Raw genomic sequence first — 22,955 nt, forward strand, 5'->3', positions numbered from 1 at the left:
ACCTAAGAGTTGAACAAGTCACCACTGCAGTTTGGTATGCCTGAACTGAGCAAAATGCAGTGTCCTAAGCCAATCAGAGCACACCCGAATATGCTGCAGGAATAGGTTGCAGCTTCAGTAACCATGCATAATGAAACCCTAACGCTGACAATTGGTCATTATTTAGCCACCAAATGTCCCCCAAGTTGCACCCAAAATGCAGCTTGGTCTCACCTGAAGAAATTTGCTAAATGCTGTGTCCTACTAAATTATCCTTACTCGTATGATCTCATATGAACGTGTATGCAGTATTGATGCTGGTGTCCCTCCCCCAAAATACTCGAATTGGCTACATTTTTCAGTAAAAGTAGTCACACTCATACTACCGCCCCCACCATCCCCAATTGATATCCTTTGGTCTTTCCTAGGCAGGGCACTCCCATTGAGGTAGTACCACTGAATGGCCGTAGCCCAGAGGATGTCCTATGTCCCAGAATGACTGGCGGGATGGATTGTTGGCCAGCTATTCTGTACCTCTTGACCCCTTGGCCTCCTCATAGAGACAGTGACTGGACAGTGACTGAGGGGGGAACTGCTTGCTATTCCAGAAGCCCTACTAGTGCTAGAAGCTTGTCAGGGCTCCTACGTAAAACCTCTCAAGCCATGAAATGAATGTGCATTGTAACCACACAGACAGAGTGGACCCACCAGCAGTCAAGCTTGACAATGGGAACTATCACAATCCGTACCCTGTTTTGTTGAAGAAGCAGCTATCCATCGCTTCTCCTGTGGTATGTTCCACAAATATATGCCTATTTATTTGTAGAAAAAACACCTTGTGTTTACCCATGCCTAGGTTTTAAACATGGGCTTAAGTAATGTAAGAGGATCAATGAACAGATGGGGTACATTATAATTGTTCTTTTATAACGTGCTTAATACCAGAGATTGGTTTCTAAGCACGGGATTGGGATTCAAACTTGTATTGCACTGTGTTGTCGTGCTACCAAGATAAACGTGTTGCCTCTGAGCTTTCCCACTTCCCCCCTGGCCCCTACATTGACATAGGAAGATGGGCTCAAACAAAAATAAAAATAATAACTGGACCAGCCGCTACTCCATGTCTGAGCTTATTCATGGAAAAGCAACAAAAGAAGGTTAACTCCGAAATTCAGAGTAAGTAACATAAAAAAGGAGATACATGGACAAGTAACAAACATACCTGGACCATAGTGACTACCAACACAGGCTTAGTGGTTTGAAATGGAACATACAGGTACATGAGGCCCAGTACAAATGATTGCTGATTCTGCTGGCTCTGAAACACTAAAGCCTATAACCAGGACACTTTTTTGACATACAAGCAACAACTTGGCATCGTACAGTCAGTGAGCGGAGGAAAAGCCAAAAAAAGCCTCACTTGGGAATAACAGATTCTGCAAAATATGCATGCCACACATCGAATATATATGCTACTTTGTTTAATTCAGAGGCAAAGGAAATGATATTCGCACCTGGGGAATGACGCTCAGCCAATCAAGTAGCTGGAAATGCAGGCTGAATCTGCTAGCGGCCATCAACGTTCTCCAAGACACCTGAGCTCCTCCCACAGGTGGCAGCTTTAAATATGTACTGGGCCCACCCCGCACAGACCTTTCCACACAATTTCCCCACACCTCAGAGCATCACACTCCCCCACTATTCCCCTAAACCTTCTAACCAGATGTTCCTCCTGACATCAGAACCTCCTCTACCCGGCTGCATTGCCCACCCTCTGTCAATGTAACAGCCACCATAAAAAATAGAAAAGGGCTAGGTCTTTTTTCTATCTCCTATGGTGGTGTCCATCTTCCTTTTTATATTTGGAATATAGGCCACGCTCAATGCGCGTGCAGCTCATCTACGTTAAAAGAAAACACTTTAAAGCTCTTCACACCACAAAGGGAGCAGGGGGTGTGATTAGCGATCACCACTGCATACCTAAGCTCAGTCTGGGGAGCTGTTATCTGCTCTGTATGCCCCTGAAGGCAGGATTGCTATGGATTGCCATATCATCACATATGGAGAGACTTGCCTGATGAGTGAAGGGACACGGAAATATGTACGATCATGGCTGCACAGCAAAGTGTGCCAGGGTAAGACTAGACCTTATGGTTAGCCCTGTAAGAATGTATTCACTACAAACTCTAATCACCCACATTGTGAGCGACCCATGTGTTGAGCGACTTCACCAGGCCGAGTCGTGACAAACTCATTAAGAAGTTCAACCTAGTAAAAACGTTTGGCCTATAAAAGGATAGAAATGGTGTAACATGTTTTCAGTCTTGGGCATCTTTTAGAGGGGTGGGAGATTACAACATTTAAGGAAGTGTAAATGAACTGGAATGAAATAGGAAGAAAGGCAGGTAGTGAGTGAATGGCGACTCAAAGAGTTAGATTGGATTTGTTAACAGATGTAATGTAAAGGGATTGCAAATTGAACCATTGAAATCAGTCTCTCAATTCTTTGACCAGCATTTCAACATTTCATAGACTGCTGCACTCCAACCCATTGTCATTAATGTTTGATTTTTTTGGTGATCAAGGCCAACGAACCACTGCTAATTTCGTTGATTCTTGGCCAATAGGGCTGTGATTCATCAGAAAAGAAGGGATGGGGGTGAATATGCTGAAGAGGGTGAAAGGGAGGGGAATACATTAGAGAAATGGAAGGAGGGACGGGGCAAGAGGAAACTGTGGTTGATACTGTGCTTGCTAAGCATTTACACAAGCTGATCAAGTAGTGCACAGAAGAAGGCCCAACTGTGCTCCTGAGCATCGCTTGCCTATTGCATCAGCAGCCCCAGATTGCAACATGTGCAATAGCCTGGCCCAGTATCATCTCTATCCATCTTATGTGAAAGAAACTGCAATTCAATAGGGGGACCCAGCCTAGTGAAAAAAATAATACATACTATGGGGCAAACTCTCTTTTCAATTAAATCCCTTCAGCCGGACACAAGATCATCACTAACATTATCACAAGAGGATCCAGTACCTAGTGGGACAGGCCCAGAGATGTGTTCCACTCTGGTGGGGAAGGGGACATCTCTAAGCCTGAGATGGGAGATCTACCAGGGATAAAGCCACAGTTAATTATTCTCATAAGTGAGGTTTGTTGATGGGGGGCCCAGTTCCTGCCTCTTCCCCTGGTGCCTGGTTGTATGAAAGCGGTGGCATTGTCTATCACTCCTTGCTGGCCCAGCACCATTTTGGCCAGTGTATTTCTCTTAACTCATCAGTAGCAATGATATGGGAAGGGAAGACTCCAAAACAGACCAACATCTACCCACAAGAATCAGCACAGGACACACATTAGTAAGGATCAAGTATGCCGCTATGCAGCCCATCCATGAAAAAACACTACGGCAAAACGAGAGCATGGAAAGCTACTCCATAAACCACCCACCATGAGCAAACCCCCACCAGTGCAGGCATAGGCACGGAGCACCTGGCAAGACTGAGGCAAATTTGGACATGATGCTTCACTCTATGGGGCTTGATGGAACAATCTCGACAATTTGGCATTTTTCAAAAGCCAGAGGACCCTCACATGAACTAGGAAATTCATGGTGTTGGATCGCCAATATGAAGGAATGGTGTTGCCCCCGATGAAAAGGGTGCAGGGCTTATGACCCATTTTGAATCTTTGCCTGTCAGTAACATATCACCGGGGAAAACAGCCAGTGGTTGAACAGGGGAATTTGGTGAGGGATTGACACAAAGGTGGCAGAAGGGGGATGATAAAAGGGAGGACAAGAATCAGGAATGAGTGGGTTATTCGCGCAAAGTCAAGAGTGGAGTAGGGGGACCAAGATACCAGATGAAAGATGTATGGAGATGTGTGTAGGTGATGTATTGAAGAAGTGTGAAAAGGGAGGTGTTGGTTAGACAGAGGTACTGAAGTTTGAGTATGCGTGATAGATATTTGAGTGGTGTAAGTAGTGGGAAAATAGGGAGTGAAAGAAAGGTGACTTAAGGAGTGAAAGTACAGTGGCGTTGGGAGAAGTGTGAGTGGATTGCATTATAGAGCAAGGGAGGGTAGCTAAGTGTAGTAATAGTGTGTAGATTGTGTAGTAGTGTGGTGAGAAGGGTAGTAGTAGTGTGAAGAGGGGTAGTAGTAGCGTGTATGGGGTTGTAAAAGTGTGGAGAGAGAAGTTATCACACATAGAAACACTGGTGTACAGGCGATTTCTAAATGGCATCATGTTATATCATAATAGCAGTATGGAGCAGAGGAGGAGAGTGGTAGCACACCAAAAAGGTTTTGAGAATCCACACCCTTGCTAAGTAGTATACATCCTTTATCAGTGCACCTGGGAGGTGTGTGCAGTGGAGCTTGAGCCAAACCTTTTCCTTAATTATCTTTGACCTATAGAATGAGGATGGCAGGGGGATGCAAGCTAGAAAAGACCTTGGAGGAGTCAGGTGGTTGGCAAAGGAGATCTATGGCAGACGTCAGGTACGACTCTATAAAATATGATGCTAAAAATGTTTAGTGAACATCATATTTGTTCCCAAAACTGGAAGCGTCTCAACCTCTCAAGCACAAGAATATCCTGGCCTATTGCATTCATTTATGTTGCACTGTGTCCCCTCCTGCGGGAATTGGAGTTTTTTTTATAGTAGGGATGTACCCAAAATTAAACGTAATGCATCTGTTGCCAAACAGACTAACTTAAAGTTGTTTGAGGTGCAGATGAGAGGGCTTTCGATAATTGTGCACTTTTGTGCAGCACACTCTGTGCCGATCATGTTAAATGTTTATGCAACATGGCTGATAGACTGTTATTTATTTTTTGTTGCAGGAACATGATCTACTGCTATTGATAAATGGGACATAATGGGACATATATGGATTTACAGAACACATAAGCTACCATTCGACCCATTCTGGATATAGTTCTGGATTACTAGCCCCGAACTATGCATCACACACATTTACATGGTGAGAATGCTAGTAATGACTCATATCTTGAGGGGTCCCAACCACAAGAGGTAGCGGCTCTCTATCTGCTCTCCTCAAGGGGTGTGCAGAAGAAGATTACATGATGTTTCCGTGAGGCAGGGTATACCACCCTGAGGATGCCAATGCCAGGGGCGAAGGCATGTTTGGTGGCAGAGGGAGTGAAGGGCTCCTCACGAGGCACCAGCTAATCACATTTTACTATCTTGCAGAGGGCATCGGGATATTGATATTGATATTGATATTTTATTTCTATCGCGCTCGTACACAAGTGTTTCAGAGCACGACAAGGCAAGGGAGGAGAACAGCGGAGAACAAAACAACGATCTTACTAGGCCAGTGACATTGAGAACACGCAAGTGCATGGAAGAGGGAGAGGGGAAAAGTGCATGGAAGGGGGAGAAGTGGAAAGTGCGAAGCAGAGGAGAAACAGATAAATAACACAAAATAAATAATAAAGGGTTCAAACAGTGGTAGTGCAGCCAGCAATTTGCAAGTGCTAGGTTTAAGGCAGCAGACAGGGTGGGTCTGATAAGTGCAGGAAGAAAAAGGAGGATGCATCCACATCTGCAAGATCCCCGTGAGGTGACCGCACCTCACAGCAACGACAAGAACCTTTGTCTGCATATCCTTGGATGTACTGAATCCTGTATTTAAGGTACACAGTGAAAACTAAAAATAGGGGTTTATTCAAATTATTCCAATTATTCAAATGCCATTACTAGGCTGCTGCTACATTTGGGTCGAAGAGCAGGAATTTTCCCGGTTCTTGGTGCTTATCAGTAAACCAGCTGATTCAATTTTAGGCACTGTGTTTGGTCCGAAAGCGATATTATAATCAGGCCGCTGTTTCTTTTTTATCAAAAGCGTTTTAATCAATAATCCTACCTAAATGTAAGCACGTACTTAGGGCTCAAAAGCGTTTTAATCAATAATCCTACCTAAATGTAAGCACGTACTTAGGGCGTTGGTTCTTTTTCAGTACTGGTTTCTAGACTTGGACTTTCTTAGCCTGTTAACACCCACCTTATTGGTAATTATGTAGAGTTCAAGCGGATATTAAAGACACATCTGTTTCCACACTCGTTGTGTCACTTACTTGTTGTGTAAGATAAGTCAGTAGTCTTTGATCCTAGCTCAGTGTTCTGATACCTCTGAAAGGCAGGTAAGTAGTTTATTTGATCTGATTGAGCGCATACAGACATACCAGTCAATGTTAGGGGAGGGCTGCAGGAATTACAGTATACAGGCTCTCTGCAGGGAAAAACATTGCTGCAGTCTCTTTAATATACTACCCTGCTATGCTATCAAAGACATTGCTATGGGTTCTCGGGACACAGTTCAGAATTGGTCTTTACAGCAATTTTAGATCAATACCTATCAATCATTGAACGCAGAAGTTGGATATGTCAACAGTATGTACCTAAAGTCATTATGGGTACAAATCAAACTCGCAGTACACCATTTACTGTACACCACTTCACTAGACTCACTTCAACTATAGAATACGTAGGTGTCCAGTGTGTACTTGATTTAACCTGCCTAATATTTAAATTGAGTTAAGTAGATGTACAGTATGAAGAAAGGTTTGGGCAAAGAGGTGCGTTTTCTCTGACTGCATAGTGACTGTCCGTCCACAGAAGATGCAAAACCTTGTCCTCAGTTCTCACCATCACTTCACTCTACCTGCCCATTGATGTGATTACCTCGATCTGTGTTGGCATTTCATGGGCACTCGCGACTACCTGACACATGTCTACTCAATGCCTAATGGAAAAGCGAATGTCTTTGGAAAAATGTGCTCATAATTAGCATGGAAGCTGACCGCATGGGAGAAATGACATCAATGATGTCAAGTTCATTAACACCGAGATCTTGAAATACATCCAATCGGCCACTGTTGCTGGCTGATGTTGTCGCAGATGCAGGCAAAGCATAGAGGCTCTCACACACCTTTATCAGATTCCAAAGTGTTTTATGCGAGAGCCATGAATCAAGGCCCGCGTTATTGGCTGTTTCTTATCTATCCAAGGAAAGAGGAGAAAATCGAAGTTACCGTCACGTTTATGGTCAAATTTAGAGCTGCAATAAAATGTTCACCTCTAGAAAGCATGTGACATATGTTTTCTGGGATCGGGGCGTTGTAAAGGCTTCTTGAAATACTGTGATGAGAAAAAACAAATTACAGGGAATGTCAGGAAGGTTCAAGGATACGCCAGATATCCAAACCAGTCCATCACTCCAAGCTGTCCACAAACAACATACACACTACATGCATTGTACAGAATTGACCACAATGTGCATTATTCCCTTACACTAAACAACGTCGGTGTGTTAGGCACTCTGTAAGTCGAACTGGAGCAAATCTTTTCTGTTGTACTTCGTGAACACTTGTAAGGCAATATTTCTCACTATATAAGTTTGAGCATCTTTCCTCTAAACATATTCAGCCATTTTAGTATTAATGGTTTGTATTATTCCAGAAAATATTATTATTGCACATCACCAAGCAATCACCATATGTACACATGTGTGAACTATGAATGCAGCCCCTAATATTTTCCCACATTAGACTTACTACCCAATTCATTCTCCCACTAAATGTCTTTCAGCTGGCCTGCCAGGGGACATGTATTTTTTTTTCTTTTTTCAAATAGTTTGTCTGATTGTTTGCTTTCTTCTTTCTGCCAGTTCTTTTGAAAGCCAAACATCTGTCTGGTCGTGTTTTAATTTACACATGAGACGTATACAACGTTAATAAGGAACTGATGAGAATTATTTGTGTGCTGTCTCAGCATTTCATCATATTAAATCCTCTCTGATGGGTTGTTTCAGATGTGGCCATGCAGGATGGAAATGGGTAAACAACTCTTCGGGGAGATTAACTGTAACTACGTGTGTCCTGTGGCATTTCACCAAACACATTTCAATGCAGGTCTACGTCGCAGTGGGCACTTTGGGTTTGTTGATGTCTGGCAATCGAAAGTGGAGTCTTCCCACAACGATCATCGGCGGTCTTAATGCAAAATATTAAATGAAGCTACATAGCATCACTGTACATTTTCGAAGCCATTAAAGGTATTGGGCTATTACCAGGAATAAGTTACTCCTATTAACTTCTTTATGAATCCTACAGTCCCTAACTCCAGGAGTAGATCAAGAGTAAGTCATTACTACCAATAACTAATGTGCGAATCATCCCCAGAATTCCGCCCAAATGTCAGGTATTGCAGTGTAAATGCTCTTGGATTTCAATTGTTCCTTGAAGACTAGTGACAATTTGAAAGCACTCACAAGGAATACGTGATTTGTGGACAACATGAATTGTGCTGCCCGTCTCGCTCAAAATCCTTCTCTTGTTCATCAATAAGATAAACTCCAATTATCCTGGTATGTGCCTATGTCATGGCTATGGCTTAAGCTTTAGTCTTAGGTTTAGAAAACTCTAGAAAGTGCCAAGAAGTCACCAAAATGGCAGATGTTGCGCTAAACAAGACCACTTCACGTTACATCACAAATAAACTGAGGTTGTTTAGTTAGTGGGTAAATGTCCTTTATTCCACACAACTAACTCTACTCTTACATTATGTCCTTCTAGGCAGCAGCAAGCTGAATGGATATCTTAGTAAGGGGAACACATCCAATGGTCCTTCTCTTCTGTGTGCTGGCTTGAATTCACAGAAGCTGTATCTAAAGAACCCACAAGTGCTTTTGGAACTATAATGCTATGTTGAGGAACATCCAAAGGGATACCAGGGTCGGGACCCTGAGTGGAGTTTTCCATCAAGTAATAAAAAAAAAGCATACTTCAGTCTCTGCGCTACACCAATACCCACAAAGCTTAACAAATGGAACATTTGCACTTATAAAGCACATGCAGAAGGGCATGGAATCAGCTGAAACCTACGATGAGGCTGGGTGCTTGAGCAGATGGAGGCTGCCAGCGTCCAGACTCTCACTGATGCTCTTGTTGCCATGATCTACTCAATGCCTGAGACAAGGTTGTGTAGCATAATTGTACGTGTCAGACTGTTGCGGCTTATGCATTCACACTCAACCCAGGGAGTGCCCCCCCAGTGAATGTGGCGCCCAATAACACGCTAATGTTTGTTAAGGTTCATTTTGGTAAGGCGTCCAACCCGACACGCACAAAACCCCAAAAAATACCTTGTGCCAAAATGGACTAGGAACCAGACCAGTGTAGTAAGAATTCAGATGTATTAATTTATTTAAAACAAATTTGACAGACTAACTGCCACGAATGCTGTGGCAACCCAAGAACAAAAATTACATCTGTAATGGCACCAACACAGAGATAATACTGAGATATATAGTCACAATTTCACACAGCTTTCTTTTCAAATCACCCACCAATACAGAAAAAGAACAGTTCAAAACACATACAGCCTGATTCATGGAATTATTTGCGTGAAAAACGCAGATTTCCACACCTTTCAGCCTGAAAATCCCTATACTTCACACAAAGATTTTCAGGCAGAAAGGTGCGCAAATCTTCGTTTTTCATGCAAATAATTCCATGAATCAGGCTGTCAGTGATTGCTGATTTGGTTATGAAAAGTTTTCTCCCAGAAACCCCCACCCTCCAAACTCCAATTAGACTTGGCCCCTCTTCATTGAAGGCCAGTGGCAGAGAGTGGGAACACAATGGGAAAATCGTTTTGGGATTCTGATAAAATGCACTTTTTGGAAAAAGGGATTCAAAGTGCAACATCTTTTTGCACTTATTAGCACAGATGCAATGTAATGGAAAGAAAAACAATGGGACAATTTGTTTTGTCACACCTAAAAAGATCAGCCAGGGCTTTGTGGTTTGGGTCAGAGCACAAAAGGAACAAAGGGGCAATGTTGTTTCCCACCACACATGCAAAAGAAACGCAAAGCCTCACACTTCTGATTTAAAATTAAGGGGACCAATGGGGAATTTCGTTTTGCACCCTGCACCCTCACTTGGAAACAGGGTTTTGGGATTAATACTTTTTGCCAAATCTTTATGTCTATACCGGCTCAAAACACACCAGGAAGAGCTTGTTAGTTTTGAATGCCAACAAAACACATCCTGTCATTTCTATAGGGGAAGAAATTGATTTGCCTTTAATTAAATATGCTAAGGATCTACAAAGACAAACAGGATATTTTGCTATGGGGAAATAACTAAAACAATAATTGAACAATGCAAGGTCTACGCAATCTATGACGTTGGCGATAGTTTTACTTACAGGATAGACCTTGTAATGGACATCAGGGAACAACAGGGCACCTTTGGGACAGCAAGGGTGTCAGTCCAGGATGGTCCCCTCTGGCTCCTAAAAGGGGTCCCAGTCAGCTTCTATGCCTCCTGGTCCATTTCCCCAATGCAAGATTTGGGGCCTCTCTGCTTGGATGTTTGTCACAAGAGCCCAGCAGCAGGTTACCTCCCGGAATACATGGAAAAAGCCCAGTTCTAATGCAAATTGGTTTACTTATGGGGCAAATGACATCAGAACTTGTCATGATTCCTGAAAATTGATTGGTTGGTTTTCTCTAACCACCTTCCACCTGTTTGTTGATAGGACAAGGAGATCAGGGGTGTGAGTTAGGAATGCTGTGGGAGGAGAAAGCTTTGTCATCCTAAACTGACATGTGGACTTGGCATCTTCAAAACTCTGAAAAAGTATCAACATAGCAAGTACTTAAATGTTTCTAATCGTTAAATGGATAGATATATTTCTAAGAACTACATTTTAAGGTAAATCAGATGTTGCTAATATGAAGTCAGCATGCCCTTCCTATACAGAGTTGTGTTTTTTCTTCATTTACTCCGGAGCCGAATCAGTGAAAAATATGCCACTGCATAGTTCCATGTTAATTTTATCCTTCACCCTCACACCAACTTTCAAACCTCTCTGACTCAAGGGAAGGCTCAAATCAAATTTTCATTAATAACTTTAGCTATGTTAATCACACAAAAATCATTTTTGCATGGTTCAAAGGGGGATACTGTCACCGTAAAAATAATAAAAGTCTGGAATGACTGTTGTGACATATATGCTGCCCTTTATATGCAATAATATGTAGTTTCCTATTAACTAATCTCAGTTTTTTTTCTTTAATCACTTTCAGTTTCATTTTCCATTGAGCATGTGATCAGCCAGAGGCTGGTTCATGCTTATCTTCTCCCCTCCCTTAAGGTCACTTCTGCTGAATGAACAGGCATGTCCTTATCTGTTTCCACCGTGGTTTAAATCTAGACAATGGGCCTCATTACGGCCCAGGCGGTAAGTTACTGCCTGGGTCGTACCCTTACCACCATGGTGGATGGCGGATTTACCGCCCCATTCCAAGGTGAGTGGGGCGGTAAATCCCCATTTCCCATTTTACCCTTCCCCATTCCCATTTTTGCCCCAAAGGGCATAATGGGAGTGGGGAAGGCGCTAACTACGCCACCGTAAATTACGGTGGCGTAATTAGCACCATGGTCCCTTAGCGCCATAGATTTTAACGCCTCCAAAAAGCAGGCGTTAAAATCACCATGGCGCTAAGGGACCTTGTAATCAGGCGTTAAGGGTCGGCGCCGTTTACGGCGCCGTTAACCCCTTAACGCCTGACTCGTAATGAGGCCCAATGTATTTTGTCCTATATTTTTAAGCAATGGCCGTAATTGATGGTTGACAACCGGATCTCCCTCTCCAGGATCAGCAGAGGAAAGGTCTTGGAGGTAAAGTTTAATCTTTAGGAGAAATGACCCATTGCATGTATTATTCTGCAAGAAATGTGTTTTAAACTCACCCACAAAGCCTTTTACATGACATTGTTAAGGCTTCTGAGCCTTATATCCATGTGTAACGTACTTGTTTGATCTCACAGTTGCAAAATACATGAATATTACTTTTGGCTTGTTCATATGTATAGAGCTGTTATATGAGAAAACCATGTTCAATCTCTGAAAGTCTAGTGAGCACTTCTCTTAGAATACTGTTATTTGGATGAGGAAAAAGGAAGTTCTTTTATTTCTTATAAATGCAATGAGCTTGATTTCACTTCAGATGACTGGAGCACAGTCTGGTATTACATTGAAGATAATATACACACACCTATCTGTCTCTGTAAGTAAAAGTGCAGCTCTCCATGGATTTAGTAAAACAGCATTGTCAGCCACATGTCTTTCTTTTTCTTGCTGCAATGCATTACAATTTCTTTGCACTTTTAAGATTCAAGCCAACTTTTTTTCCATTTCTGTGATTACCTTATACTTCAATGGGACTTCCCAAATCACTCTGGCCTATGTATTTCTTGATTCAAGGGCTATATTTCACTTCACATGTCCCCCCTCCTAGTTCTTTGATTCCAGTGAGACAAAGAGAAGAGCATGGAGAGAGTGGGGTTTCTGTTTCCTTGTGGCCTGGGGACATTCCGGGAATCTCCATTAGAGCATGTCTGCTCTTTTCCCCATCCTGAGGGAGTGGCGCTCTGGTCTGCACTCCACTCTTTTTGTATTTTGTGTTTTTGGTCCTGGACCCCTCCCTTTCCGGTGGCACCAACTTCGGCCTGTAGAGGCAACGAATTATTTAGTTTGCTGAGAATAAAATAGAGGTTAAGTATTTCATACAGTGCAAATTTCCCTGATATGATCGACGTGCAAATTGACAACAAAACAACAATTTTCACATTACCTTTCACTTGACATATACAATTTCAGACATGATCATTGCTTTTGGTACATTCCGTGTAAGTATAAGTTGTTTTACTCCCTATAAATGTGTGATTTTCTCCATCCGGTTTCCCATTCCTTAGTTCTATTCTTCAGATGATTCCTGGGCACAACCCTCACTGGGTTCTTCAATTAGTCACAAAGTCTGTTTGGGATGACAGCTTTTCAACTGATTGATATGAACCCATTTCTCTTCCGCCTGTTCTCCTTTAGGGATGCAGATTTTATAGGCGACAGGTGAGATTTCGTCAACAATTTCAAAAGCACCACGCCAAGAGGAGAGGAACTTCTGCTGTTTGGTCTGGTTCCTTTGGAAATTGTATATGTAGACAATTTCTCCTACTTCGTATTATGTCTTGGTGGGTTTCCATGCCCTCTGCCAACTTTTCAAAATGTTGCTGAGCATAAGCAAAAGTGTGCTGAAGGTTTTTCGTAATTTCTCAATGCACTCATTGGTCATGGACGCATTGATCAGGGTCTGCTCTTGAGTTCTGTAGGGCAGATGCTGAGGTAGCAGACATTTTTGTCGCAGAAGATGCTGTAGACCTGAAGGCCATCTGGACAAGCGATAATCGGATGTCCTAACTAGGTCCAGAGTCTGCCACAAACTGCTTCAAGATGCCCACACTTGTTTTATTGTACCTCACAACTCCCCTGCTCGAGGCTAGGCACTGGGCAATGACATCCCCTGCACTAGGCAATGACAACTCCCCTGCTCGAGGCTAGACATCTTTGTCATCACCTCACTGGTAAAATGACTTCCTCGCTCTGACTCAATCCTTTGGGGAAGGCTGAAATAAGAAAAGATGTGATTGATCATTAGGGAGGCAGCTGCCTTACATTTTGGGGCCAGAATACATTCCACCCCCTTGGCAAACAAGCATGTCACGGTCATCATGTACATGTTTCCTCTAGAGGAGTGAATCACTGACCTGAAGAATTCGAATTGCAAATCTGTCATTCCCCTTTTCAGTAGGGGGGCTTGGTGTGTGAGGGAGCTCCACTGAAACTGAGCACACATGACACCCCTTTAAGTATCAGTTGAGGTCCTGACACATGTGTGACCAGTATGTGACCTCTCGCAATATTTCTAAAGTTGTATGAAACCCCCTATGACCGGCAGTGGCCTCGTCATGGGCATGACTTAAAATCAGGCTTCGGAATGAGGTAGCTACCACCCACTGGTCACAGCCAGATATGGATCGCCGTACCAACAAATCGTCTTGGATTCAGAACATTTTGGAAAACTTCATCAACACCCGGAGATCCTCTTTCCCTATATAAGCAGATTCTGTCAGAGGAAAATTCACTGGGTTTTCAATATTTTTATAAACTTTTCCAATAATCCGGTCCTCTTTTTGTACAGTAATCAAATCTGCATTTGGGTTTCTTTACTCCACTGGGCAGTGGAGAGTTCATTTTGGGCATGTGTTTGGGACCTGGTGACAGTAGCAAGCTGGATTTCCCCCAACAGGGATTTGGTTTCTATGAGATCCCCGTGGATGGCACTGGTTTTGGCCAACTGATCAGCCAAGTCATTTACCGTTTTGCCTGGCTCATCTCTTTTGGAGTGACCTCTGATCTTTCTCCAATAGATGGTCATTTCATTAGAGGTGACCAGATCATCAATTACTTGGATTTATTTCCCATGCTTGAGCGGTTTGTTATTCGCACCAGCATGCCTCAATTTTTCCAATTAATCAGGTGCTCCATGAATCCATTCCTAACATAATCTGCTCCAGTGATTATGACCAGTTCTTTGAGTTGGTGTTGCACAGCAGTGAGGATGGCTTGATGTACCACCATCAAATCTGCCACCTGTCTATTTTGGGGACCTATTTTGTACCCAGCAGAGGACTCTGGGGCATCATTTGTCCAGGTGTTCCCAATGCCATCCACTATTTATTTTTCCCTGTGATTATCAACATAGTAGGAGCACCCATTCACATAAACTGTGGGTATCCCCTGGCAGGTGTCTTCCTCATAGACTTTGCGCTGGGAAGTAACGTATGCCTCCATATTATCATTGGTCTTTAGACTTTCGTCCTCAAGACAGTTTTCCTGAGCATAATCATGCAAGTCAACCAAACCTTGCGCTATGGGACTCTTCTTATTTTGGCCATATCTGACCTCCACAGGAAATGGCCATAATCCAGGAAGTAATCCTGGAATTACTCATGTTCCCTGTTCAGATTCAGTCACTTTGGAGATATTGCAAGGGCTGGTGAGGAGTCTCGACAATGATGCAAAAGGGGTTTGGTTCCATGAGTATTGCTGCTCCCCAAAGGCAAAGGCAAACTTGTACTGGTCTTCCCTACTCACGGGTACGATCCAGTAACCATTGGTCAGGTCAATGGCAGTATACACCTTTGACCCTTGGATCTGGTCAGTCCCTGATCGATGTAGGGCAGGGGCCATCCTGACATGTGGATCCATTTATTTAACTCCCTAAGGTCTGTGCAAAGTCTCCATTGGCCATTGGATTTGAGTTTCGCCAGTACAGGGTAGTTAAAGGTACTGTGGACTGTGCGAAATATCCCATGGGATTCTAAATTCTTAATAATCTCTGTGATTCCATAGACGTGAGAGGCAACTGGTGTTGCTTCACAAACACTGGACCCATCTCAGGGTCCATAGGTATGGAGGTTGAATGTATCTTTGTTTGTCCACAGTCATGCAAATCTACGGTAAAGATATCCTGAAAATCCCAAAACACCTGTTTCAGATTCTGCTTTTGCTCCTCAGTCTCACAGGCATCAGCGAGATAGATTAGTTCTTCGAAAGCTGCTTAAAGCTTGGAAAGACCTCAGGATAGGCAATTTTGCTGTATCCTCCAGTTGGGTGGAGAGATCTCTTGTTATGCTGTTACCCTGGACATGAGGTTTAAAGGATGGGAGGTAGTCACTGTTGACTTGAAATACCACCTCATCCTTCCTGAATTCACAGGTCACCTCTTCCCCACCATCCCCACCATAAGAGCAGGAAGAGTACACCAGGAAATTCCCACCTTGCTGGATGAAAATCTTTTCCGGAGGGATATCATTGTCAAAATTGCAACAATCATTTGGTATTGGTCCAATGATCTCATTACCTAAGTCAATAGCATAACGTTGGGCATCAACCAAAATTCCAATAAAGGTGTCTGCACCCAAAGTGATACTTCTAGAGTCGCTGTTATCCACCAATATTCAAATGTGTCATGTTGTAGGTCTGCTAGGTGTGTCGGATGTAAATACAACCCTTGCTATTAGAGGTGATAATTCACATTTATATAAGCATCCTTGTTTTTGAGGTTGTGTCCTCAATTAATTTTTAGAGTATTGTAAATTGCCATACCTGTCTGGGATGGTGACCTCTTTTCCCATTTTTACTTTAACCGCATACGGCAGCATTTTACCTGACCGACATGCTTTCTCAGTGTTGTGAAAGCCCATGGGGTTACCGCCATCCAGGCATTGTGATAAATGAGGACCAAATTAATTGTGAATTGATTGAGAATGTCACTGCCTAAGAAAAAGGCGGAGGGGGCATCTCTCACAAACCAACAATTGTGTTCTATGCTTTTGTCGCCAATGGACATTTTTAGCATGCACCAGCGAGGCAGGAGATATTTGGAATTTGGAGTTTCCAGGCCCATTTCCCACTTATCATTCAACTTAAACGTGGGATGTCTGATCTTTTGGGAGTTTCCTGAATAATGCTTCGCTGATGAAGCTTCTTCCATTATTCAGGCATACGCTGGCGAGAACATGCTCACCCCCTCCTTTACCTGAATGGGGAAAAACAGCTGTTCCCCTTTATCTGGATGTCGGTCCAACTTTGAACTGGTTTTTCCTCATCTTTTATCATGAGATTTGGGTTTTCTTCAGATTGCGGATTGGTATAACATTTTAGAGTATTTCCCTCCAGTGTGGAATGCCACGTAACACTGTGAGGGAGGTTAATTTTCAAAAATGAAGGATTCCCCTCACCAGTTTGTTCTCCTGCAGAGATGAAAGTGATGTCTGGGACTGGATTTTTCCCAAAGTGATATTCTATTTTGTCAGACCATTGTTCAATCATGTGGCACGTACCATTTAAACTCACCTAATTTGTACTTTGTTTTAAATTGATTGGCTGGTTAGTCTGAGTCCGGAGGACCTTGTTCACACAGTCAATCAGGGGTGATAACCTCCAAAGGAGGTAAATCCCCAGTAGAAAAGGTGTCCACTCTAGAGTGACTACTATAACCAGGTGTTTCGCCCTATGTCGCCCAATTTTGATCTCCATATCTGCAGTCCCTTTGATGGAAATATAATCTCCATTGAATTTTGGAGTTGTCCAGGAAGAGGTGTGGGGGCACTTTGGCGACTCTCCCCTGTTCCTGAATTCATTTGGTCAAAGGCCTTTTGGGACAGGAGAGTGGCTTGGGTTCCAGTATCCAACAGCGCTGATAATGCACCTTGACTCTGTACCTTGATGGAGGCATAAAATCGTCCTTCTCTCTCTTCAAGAGGACAAAGAAAACATGCATTGTGTGCCAGCCTGGCACTTAATTCTTTCATATTGAACTCTGACAATGTGTGATCTTGGACTGTTTTCTGTGTTGGAGTCATGGAATCTGTAAAGAAGATTTTGCACCCAGATATCTGTGGGATTGGGGAGTCCCCTTTTTCCCCCTGATTCTTTGCTGTCTCCCTTTTCCTGGAGACAGTTACCCAAACATGTTTGTGGGGAGGATCCCTCATTGATTTCAGGGTCATCTGGGTGACATTGTTGGGGTTTAAGAATGTATTGCACTGGATCAGTCTCCATACTTACCCAGTCTAAATCAGGGTCTTTTGCTTTTGGGACACATTTCTTCCTTCAGAGGTATCCCTCCATCTCTGAAAGAGAAGATTTTCTTCCTGAATCCTCCAGGGATTCTTCCCATTCAAACCGGATGATGCAGACTTCCTCCACAAAGTGGGTTCTCTTTTGCTCTTGATTTCTCCTACTTACCCTCTGTTTCCTAGGTTCCAGCTTTTCGGGGTAGAAGATGTGTGTTCAGGTTCAGAGGTTTCCAGGGCTTTGTTCTGGTGGGAAAGGATGCTTCTTCTAGGGCTGTAACCCCTTTTCCCCTGGCCTCCTCCTCTGGAACCTGTTGGTAGTCAGAGGTTTCTTCCCGTCATTGAACTCGGGCGCTTAGCTTTCTGGGCAGCAATTTCCATTTGAGGCTCTGCTGAGCCCTCAACATGCGAACCAGGTCTTGTGTTAAATGTTGAACTTTGTGCTCCAGTTGAGACAACTTTCTGGTTAGTAGGTGGGTCTGGATTCATATTTTTGCTGCTTTCGGAAAGGGTAGCTGTCCTTTCTTCCAGGGTAGCTCTGATAACCCTACATCCTTGGTGTCCCTTCTCCCTGGTTTGGGAATCTATTGTCCTGAAAGCGGGGAGAAAGGGGGAGGATTGTTCTGAAAATTGTGGTTTGAAGGGTATCTGGGAAAGAAACATAGGTTCGGGGTGGGGTATTTCTTCCCTCCTGAGGGAAGTTCTGAGGGAAGTTTTGAGGGAGGTTTCCAGGGGCAGTACTTACCTGATTGGGCCCCCCCTTGTGCTGGGGGAGTCCATATATACCCGAAGGTGGGTCTGCTGCCCTTGTATGTAGTGCAGATATAGGTGGTAGTGTCAGCTGGAGCGTTGATAGGATACCCTGTCTTTATACCACCCAAATGGGTTGAATCAGAAGGTCTCCTCTGCCTCTCATTCTGCTTATTAGTATAAGCGGGAGGAGTATTTTTAGGCCCCACCATTTCCAAGTCCAATGTGAGGGTATTTTTCACCTCTGCCACCTTTGCAGCTGCGGGTGTGGTTGACGGTTGGGGGTTTATAGGATTATTTTTATTTTCAGAGGGCTTTTGTACTTCATAAATCTGGGTGGCCTTTTCTATCACCCAATCCAGGGTCCTACGCTCATGGAAGTCCCTTATAAGTTGGGTCATAATGTATTTCGGGAGCGCATGAAAGTAAGTGTTAATGAACTCTCAGCTATTTGTGTTCACCCACCTAGAGGTCTGAGCAAATGCCCATTTCAGCTCTTGCACTAACTCTCTAGGTGCTTGGTCCTCCCCACACTGCAGGTTGTAGGCCGCCTTGCGGGACTCCTGAGGGTTCTGGTGAATGGAGAAAAGCTTTAAGATACCCGCCTTATAGGTGGACCATCTTTGGTGGTCTTGATCCGGCAGCCCTGCAAAGAAGCTGGAGAAGTATGGGGAGAATGTCCATTTGATGAACACCATGGAATTTTGATCATTCTTGATGCCAAATGATATCATCATTTGGACATAAAGTTCTAGATGCTCCCATACTGAGTATTTGGCATTCTTGTGGTAGGGAGTCACAAAGCTCTTTATGGGCTTTAGTTGCCAAATTGGATCTTTCACATTACCTCGCTTCTGGGTGGCAGACTTACTTTTCCACTGCACCTGATCCACTCACCCTCTGACTCAGAGCTGCTACTATTGGTGGTCCACCCCCTGTCCTCTAGACGCTCGCTACCTCCACGATACTGGTAATCCCTCCCAGAATGACAGGGCCTGGTCTAATCTCAACTGTGGTACTGTGGGCTCTCAGCTCAGGGTCACTGTTAGGGAGAGTTCTCAGACATGTGCTAATTCCTCCCTACCTTAGAGACCCCCAGCAACATTTCTGGATTTTGGGGACTTGATTTGTTTGCCTGGAGAGAGTGAGACCCTTTTATGCCACTCTCTCATGTATTAATGTGATTTTAAACACTGTGTTCCTTTTGGTTGTGGAGTCTGACAAACTCCATAGGCGTCATCTTTTACATTGTGTCACACAGCACCTTCAGTGCAGCAGCACAGGGAAGTCTTCCACATTTCCCAAATGTTTAAATAAATTCTCTTGCATAAACTAATGTTTCCAAGAGCATAAAGTGAAATTGACTTTACTTACATGTGTAACTTTCTAGACCCAACACAATAGGGTGCTTGATGGGTTACTTAGTATTCCCTTTGTCTAGCTTCTCATGTAACAATTTTAAGTTAGCCTTGCCTCACTGAATGGCCAGTGGCAGTGGTTTACTTTTTACTACTGTGGTGTGCATTTACCATGGGCTGCGTTCGCAGCTGTAGTAAAGCACCCAAGGGTGTCATATTTGTCAAAATGGCCCTGGTCTTCTTCTTTTGCCATTTCATTATGGAAAGGTCCTTCTTGATATTTACTCTGCGCGCCAAACCAGGTTTGGTCCCTTTGTTCACTTTGCCTTTGCTGGGATTCACGAGTGAAGCTCGCCTCTGGCTCCAGAGTGTCTGGTGGGGGCAAGAAGTGAGGGAGGTGCCCTAAACTCCCTGTGCTTAGACTCCCAGCAGACCCAAATGCACACTGTAGTGATTTTATTAGCCGACTGACTGTCTGGCAAGGACAGCCACCCTGCTGGGTGACTGACAGCTAGGCTGGAATTAATGGGAGAAACCTGAATAAAAGGTGAGGCTTTTGGCTTGGAAGGCAGAGTCGACCACTGGACGAAGGAACCAAAGAAGAACTTGAAGAGGATAGCTGCTGCAACTCCTGGACCGTTGGTTTGCCTGGTGAAGCTCTGCTGCTGTGCTGAAACTCCAAATTCATATTGACAGAGAAGCCAACTTGTACCCTTGAGATGGTGGGGCCAATCAACTTCAAAGTAAGCCACCTAGATATTCTCTCGGAGTTGGTTGAATTTCCACAGAGTTGTTGCTGGAAACTGAAATGCCAGGGAGAGAAACACCAGAGTGTGTGCGTTGCTTTTAAGTTAGCCAAGAGCTCCAGGAAGATCCTCTGGACTCCCAGGAAGCAGGACTGACTGAGCCTGAGCCACCTCAACAGAGTGCTGGACCCCAGATGCAAGGCAAGTCCATCTCGACAGCCAGAAACCGCAGTGTTGCTATTTGGGGTAGATGCGAGGAGCTTAAACACTGAAGTGCCACTTGTTTGAAGATTGCCGGTTGCGTTCGGTAACAGTCCCATTGCAGTGCAAGAGTCCCCAGAAGTCCTCCCTCTTATCCCCATGACTGAGGCCCACGAACACCAGGATCTGCAGAGCTGCACAGAAACAGAAGTCATCTGCTGCATTTTTCTTCAACCTAAAGGTACTGTACAGTCCAAGAGAACTTATCTCTTGTTGTGTAACTGCACTTGTTCTCTGTTGGCAAGACTTGTTTTGGTTGCTTTGTGGAGTTGCTGACAGCTTCTTTACTTCACAAGCCTAAACAGCTTGTGGCCCTACTTTGAATTCTTCTATGTACAAAGACTTTGAAAACATTGCATAAGACTTTTACCTACCTCTGAGACGTGCTTCAGTTTCATCTAGACTTTAGCTCCAATTGACTTTGTCTTAGCCTGGTTCCCTGAATGACTCGTTTTCCCTCCGTGAATGTGTTTGGTCTTCCTTCCAGGAAATGGTTAACTAACTTTGCATTGGGGGGTTTACAAAAGTACTTATCTGCTTTGCGAAATATTTGTGAGATCACTTGTTGTGTCATAAAAACCTTTCTCTTTGACAAGCTGTTAACTCAGAGTCTAAATACAACAGTGATATAATAATGTCCGCAGCACCATAACTAGTGAAGTCTCCGGAGGGTGTAGGTAGTGTCTGTGGGCCATCCCAAATGGGTACTTACTGATTTAGAAATATCAAGAGTGTGTATTTCTTTAATTGTATTTGAGTGTTACTGTTATAATCCCCGCTTCTGAAGAAGGCTTACTCTAACTGATTGATAAATACATTAATAATTGTTTATTCAAGAAACCTTGCGTGTGAGGGTTTATTTGAATACTTGTCACTGTGAATCTCTGTGCAACTCCCCTACAGCTCAGATGGACCCCTCATGAGATAAGCCTGGCTGCTCAACACGCTACCAACCTGTATAGTGCAAGCTCATACCGTTGGGTTCCTATTGCTAGGAGGTCAGAGGTGTTGTGGTGCACCCAAAGGGTACATGTTAGGGTATTTTTAAATTTGGGTAAAGATGAATATCCATCAGTATCTGATAAGGTCTAGCCTTCCGGCTAAATTGACCTAGGCCTGGTTGAGTCCAGCTGCATCATGTTTCCCTGTTCTTGAAAACTGGCAGGCATGAAGTTAGCAGAACCCTGCACATATAAGGTGGTGAGTTCGCTTTAGGACCCTGGTACAGAGGTAATCACTATGTGATTGGAGGGTGCCTTTCCATGCTCTAACTGGTTGGGATGCCTCAAAGCTTACTTGTATGTGGCAATTTCCTTTTTCAATCCCTCAGATTTGTTTTTCTCAGCCCCTTTCTCTTGGTGAAATATAGAGGGTTGAGTTTTCATGTCTGAAACCACTGCTTGAGTAGCTTCTAGTAGTTTATTTTTTGCCAATACTTTATCACTGAATCCCTTATTCTCCTCACCAACTGACTAATTTTCCTTCTGTGAGGCTTGTATTGTCTGGGCATATTCAGACCTCTTCTTTTGCAGTAGACTATTCTCCTCCCTTTATGCACTTTTGGCCTGTGTTGCCTGCTCTATGTCAAATTCTGCAAGCTTCACATGTTCCATTTATTTTTCATTTTCTATCCACATGTCAGTCAGTTACTGAGAACATAACTCACTTTGCTCCATGTCTGTCCTTAACTGACACACTTCCTGAAAACAGGGCACTTTTCCCATGAAGTAATTTGCTATTCTCTTCCCTGAAATGTTCTCTCTGTTGCTTCAGAGCGTTCAGATTTTGGCACACCTGGTCGAATTCTCCTTGGGAATTGACATCCCTACTGATGAACTGGGTTTTTTCATCTTTCAGTTGTTTTATCTCCATTTGAAATGCAAAAATGTCCTCTAAGCATGCTCTATTGTGAACAACCTGCTCACTTAATTTGTGTTGAATTACTCTCGGGTTTTCAACACATTCTTGATACTCCTCATGCTCTGAATTTGCTTGCTGTTGTGTCATTAGCTCATCTTTTAGCTGCTGAAAAATGCTCTCTAATTTCAACTCTAAATGCGGGCTCTGTTGTGCTTTTTCAACTAATTGTTTCAAATCTATCTGTGCTTGATCCAAAAGGTCAGACTGGTTTTGCACTGAGGCTATATTATCCTGGTATCTTTCTTCCATGATCATCATATGGAAATACATGTAGGCTGTGTGCTGAGTGATTTTAATTTGCTCATCTCTGCTGGTCTGTGTCATATAAAAGTCTGTCAGGGCCTGATGTAACAGCCCATTATCCTGCCACATATCAACATTTGCAGAGTTAACTTCCTGCATCCTTCTAGCTTGTCCCAT

The sequence above is a fragment of the Ambystoma mexicanum genome, chromosome 6p (genome assembly GCF_040938575.1).
Source record: "Ambystoma mexicanum isolate Mex_15411 chromosome 6p, UKY_AmexF1_1, whole genome shotgun sequence".
NCBI lineage: Eukaryota > Metazoa > Chordata > Amphibia > Caudata > Ambystomatidae > Ambystoma > Ambystoma mexicanum.